The following is a 5442-nucleotide window of genomic DNA, read 5'->3' as shown; positions in this document are numbered from 1 at the left end:
CTCATGAGTACTTTGATGGCTGCAAATCGCTATGCAGTCGTCAAAGGCACTATATAAATGCACCTCTTTCCATTTCCAAACATTTTCAATCTTATTAACTTCCAATAGGACCTCATCATCATCATCATCATAGGCAGTCCCTCGGAATCGAGGAAAACTTGCTTCCACTCCTGAAGTGAGTTCTTTGGTGGCTGAACAGTCCAATACGAGAGCCACAGACTCTGTCACAGGTGGGACAGATAGTCGTTGAGGGAAGGGATGGGTGGGACTGGCCTTCTGGCTCGGGCCAAGCACCAACTGGAGAGAAGAGGAAATCTGCATGTCGACCGACCAAGGGGCGGACCAGAATGTCCACCAAGCTGCCAAACTGGCGACACAAAAGATTGAAGGTCTCGGCAGAAACACAAGCCGAAAGGACGAAGCTGAAGACCGGATGGTGGCAAACCGAGCGGCGAACCAGGGAGTTCAAAACACCATTCGAGTAACTGCTAAGAAGGTGGAAGGACAGACGCCAATTGACCGGTCCCTCTTCATCAAGAAAATCCTGTTTGAATCGTGCGGCATGAAAATTGCAGATGTCTTCGCCTTGCAGGACATTCCGGAGAGAGGTTACTTTGATGTAACCTTCAGAAACATCACCCAATGCCTAAAATTCCTAAAGGCATTGAAGGAGATGGCTGAACCACTGCGGTCAATGGTGACTGCAGAACCCTTTCATCACAGAGGAAGTGCACTATCACAGTGCATATGTACAACCCCCACATCCTAGTCATTGATCTGCTGACATTCCTCGGCAAGTATGTCGATGGGGCAGGCAACAGTGTGGACGTGAACGACTGGTATGGGATTTGGATCAGCAAGTGCCACATCCACGTCATTTTGAAAGCGGACGGCAATGAAACCATCCTGCACCCCTCCTCCAGCTTTGCCATCGGAGGAAGTCGGGGCTACTTGGTGTATGTCGGACAACCCAATGTGTGTCGGACCTGCGGGAAAGCAGGCCACGTGGCGACAAGCTGCAAAGCAGTCATCTGCCGCAACTGCAAGAAGGAGGGACACCAGACAAAGGACTGCAAAGAGAGCCACTGCTGCAATCACCAGTTGGACCATGCCTGTCCACCTGTCCTTCGTGGAAACGTTTTTCAGAAAAAAAACCTTTGACCACAAGGCCATAAAGCAGTGGTTGGCACGTAAGGTCCTGGACATCCTACCGAAGGAGGAGAGGGTGGATTCTATTGGGTGCTTCCCCGAGCAGACTGTCAAACTCGTTTGGGAGAACGTCTCATTGCCAGAGCTTTCACACAAGCACCAAGACTTAGCTTGGTTGGCAGTGAGGCGGGCCCAACCCGTCAGATCCTTCAAGCACAGTCGGCATCTCAGCAGCACGGCACGCTGCCCCCGAATCAGTTGTGGGGCGGATGAGACTGTCACCCACCTCCTTCAGGATTGTGCCTTTGCAAGACAGGTCTGGAAAGAGATGCAGTGGTTGCTGTCGAGGTTCATCCCAACCAGCTCCCTAACACAGAACTCTGTGCTCTACGGACTGTTCCCAGGGACACACGCCGAGACAGACATCACCTGCTGCTGGAGGGCCATCAACTCGGTGAAAGACGCACTTTGGTCTTCCCGAAACTTGCTGGTCTTCCAGAGCAAGGAGATGTCCACGGCTGTGTGTTGCAGACTGGCGCAATGCAAGATCCAGGAGTACGTGTTGAGGGACGCACTAAAGATTGGTGCAGTTGCCGCAAAGGCACGGTGGGGAAGAGCCACAGTTTAAGGCCCTACTGCCACAGTAAACCCAGGGGCTGAAATCGATATTAAATTCCTCTCAGGCTGTACTCGTAAACCTGTTTGTATACATAGAGCACCATGATCTGAAAACACCTGCGTTGTGCCATGTATAATGCAAGTTCAACACTGTTTAGTAATGTATCTTGGAAAGAAATGTAACTGTATTCTCATCCGTTTCATGTACCGTATAGTGCCACATGTAACTTAATTTGATGACTGTATCACAATGTATCCTGGATTGTACTGAATTGCACCTTGAAATATAAAACATGCAAATGTATTGAATGGAACTGCTGTCAGCATCCAAATGCATTGTATGAAATTGCTGACTGCATCCAAATGTACTGAACTGTTTTCCAATGCATCGTGCAAATTTTTAGACGAAAAAATGTTGAAACAAAAAAAAAATCTGTTCTTATCAGTTTAATATCTGGGGACCATATATTAAATTGATTTTTGGAATAGGGAGATGGAATAGGGGCTTGCTCCGTCCACTCCACGCATCGACCCGGTATTGCAGTGTCTCTGGGAACGGTGCACCTCCCTTTTGGGAGAATTTAAAAATTAAAAGCAGATTCATTAAAAACATCTCCTTTTTTCTTCCTTTTATGCCACACACATTTTACTTGCCATTATTGCTTGCACATCTCAATTTTTACCTCACTTTATCATTTCTATATCAGACAATTTAACAAAAAAAACAAACACCATTTCCAAACACAACACACTCACAGCTACACCCAAACACAGCCTGCTGCACATTCGCTCTCAAATTTGGAAAAACACAACATGCTTATTACATGCATGACAAAGCTCTGCTGCCACTCTCATCTGACAAATAGCAACACAGCCCAAATACCAACACACTTCCCCCCACACACCAACAACAATTACTTTGCACATTCTCTCGCAAAACCCGCTCTCGCTGCTCCCAACCAGTCTTTCAGCTCCAGCTTTTGCCTTAGCAAACTTTAAACCAGCCACATGTGTGCTGCTCTGAAAAATACAAGGACCAGTAAAACAATGGGCTTAAAGCTGACACAGTTTATAGAGCTCGTCAGAAACCTGCAAAACCACAAGATGATTGACACTGTTCAAATGTTTCAAAGGTCAAATGCTCAACAATGAAAATTAGCCATCACTGCTCCCACCTAAAACCTTATGCATCCAGCTTGCAAACAAGGAAACTGGAAAACAACAAAAGGGATAAGGAACTTCAAGCAATTTAAGCTGCAGCCAGCCAGCACAAAGGGAGGCAGGGTAGAAGGAAATAAAACAACAATTAACCCAAAACTAGGCCAAACTGCAAGGCAAGACCAATGTGGTCGGGTGTTGATGCCCTCTGCCTGTGCAGCATCCTGTGCTGATTGCGGAGAAGGTTGCTGGTGTTGTTGTTGGTGCTGCCGGTGTGCCTGGTGACGCGAGTGTCGGGGCTGATCGTGGTCGGATTCTGAGGAGCAAGGTGAGAGAGCATAAAGCACACCCATGCTGATGTAATAGATGGCAGGTGAAGTAGAGATGACAGAAGCGATCTGTCAATGGTGGCAGAGGTAATGAGCTCAGACTGGATGGAGACTCGTGTAAAGACTTTCAGCATTTCTGAATCTCCCTACTGGAAATGCAGTTTAGAGAAGGGAACATTTCTCAATTGGCTGGGAGCTTTGACGTGACATTTGAAGCTGTCAACTCATCAACTGATTCAATGGCCAGTGACCTCCCGCCTCAGCTTCACAGACGAGCACTAAGCACAGCGGTGATACCGGTGGGCGACCTGTCCAATTCAAAAAGCGGGAGGAAAAGCATTGTGAAGTGGCTGTAAACAAGCCACTAATGATTTGAATTTGGTCCCCCGCCACTGCCGGTCAGGTCTGCTCAGCGCTGGCAGACCCGACATCGGGAAATGCAGGTGTGCGCGTTTTGACAGCGGGTTCCCGGCTTGCTGTCAATCATTTTAAAGTTCATAACTAAACCACCACCCATCCTGTCAACTAAACAACGGCAAAATTGCAGCCTATGATTCTATATAGAACAAGTTCCCACGTTCAAATACGGAAAGGAAACCACAAAGGCAGCTGCTGACCTTGCTGAGTAGAAGGCGGCAACATGGCGCACCGGCGGCAGGAGAAGTGACCTGTGGCGAGTAGCAACCTACGAAGGAAAGGAGAGCACGGTCAAGCAGCTGCAAACCCTTTTTCTTCTTTTCTCTTCAACAACTTCCCACCCCAGAGAGGCGAAGCTGCATGTTCCCAGAGGCACTGCAATACCAGGTCGATGTGTCGACAGAGCAAGCCACTGTTCCATCTCCCAGATCCAAAAAACAATTTCATTTTTGTTCCCCAGATAAGAAGATAAGAAATAGCAGGAGTAGGCCAATCGACCCCTCGAGCGAGCTCCGACATTCAATAAGATCATGGCTGATCTTTTACCTCAACTCCACTTTCCTGCACTATCCCCATATCCCTCGCTTCCCTTAATATCCAAAAATCCATTGATCTCTACCTTGAATATACTCAACGACTGAGCCTCCACTGCCCTCTGGAGTAGACAATTCCTAAGATACACCACCCTCTGAGTGAAGATATTTCTCCTCACGCAATCGTAAATGGTCGACCTCTTATTCGGAGACTGTGAGCCCTGGGTCTAGACTCCCGAGGCAGGAATAACATCCTCCCTGCATCTACCCTGTCAAGCCCTGTAAGAATTTTGTAATGTTCAGCGAGATCACCTCTCATTCTTCTAAACTTTAGAGAAATAGGCCTAGTCTACTCAAGCTCTCCTCATAGGACAATTTTCACCACCGCCACCGCCCCCAACCCCCATCCGAGGAATCAGTCTGGCAAACATCCGTTGCCCTCCCTGGAACGTGCTACCACAGGAAGTGGTTGAGGCAAATAGCTTAGATGCTTTCAAAAGAAAAGTAGATCAGAAGGGAATAGAAAGATGTTCTGAAAGGCTGAGATGAGGCAGAATGGGAGGAGACTCGTGTGGGGTAGAAACACCAGCACAGACTAGTTGGGCCAAATGGCCCGTTTCTGTGCTATGTAATTCTATGTAATCAAAACAAAGGGGCGAGCTTGGAAAATAAACACAGAGCAGACGTATCAGTAGAATCATCTTAAAAAATGAGATGAAGTAAGCTGGGAGGAGGCTCGTGTGAAGCATAAATGCCGTCAAAGACTTGTTGGGCTGAATGGCCTGTTTCCGTGCTGTAAAATTTTCTGTAGATGATTTTTACATACAGCAATAGAAAGAAGCATTGAAAAAAATGAAAGATTTTAACAAAACAGGAAGTACATGTGAAAAGCTACAGCACTGAGAGGTACACCCAAGGAAGAATGGCGGGGTCTTTTATCAAAAGCTGTGCAAGAAATGTATTCGTGTTTTAAATAGCACTGCTGAATGGTCCTTCCTGCCAGTTAGTGCCACAAGTTACTCTCTCTCCTCACGAATTTACTGCCCTCCCTTAACTTCTCCTTCCATATAAAACACATCTACCCATAATCATTGCCACTCCGTTGACCATGCCATCTCACGAGGTCTCTCTACCACTATCGTTTTAATTACCGATATGGCTATCCTTGTTTCTCTCTCCACTCACATTCCCGTTCCCCCTCTCATCCGCACTTCCTTCTGCGTCCGCCACCTGTAAAA

General features: G+C 47.2%; 1 pseudogene; it reads left to right on the top strand.

Moving 5' to 3' along the window:
• Nucleotides 1-2163: 2163 nt before the first annotated feature.
• On the top strand, nucleotides 2164-2336 carry LOC139274242 (U2 spliceosomal RNA; annotated as a pseudogene).
• Nucleotides 2337-5442: the final 3106 nt, after the last annotated feature.

The sequence above is a fragment of the Pristiophorus japonicus genome, chromosome 9, assembly GCF_044704955.1.
Source record: "Pristiophorus japonicus isolate sPriJap1 chromosome 9, sPriJap1.hap1, whole genome shotgun sequence".
NCBI lineage: Eukaryota > Metazoa > Chordata > Chondrichthyes > Pristiophoridae > Pristiophorus > Pristiophorus japonicus.
This window is presented reverse-complemented; position numbering and strand designations above follow the sequence as displayed.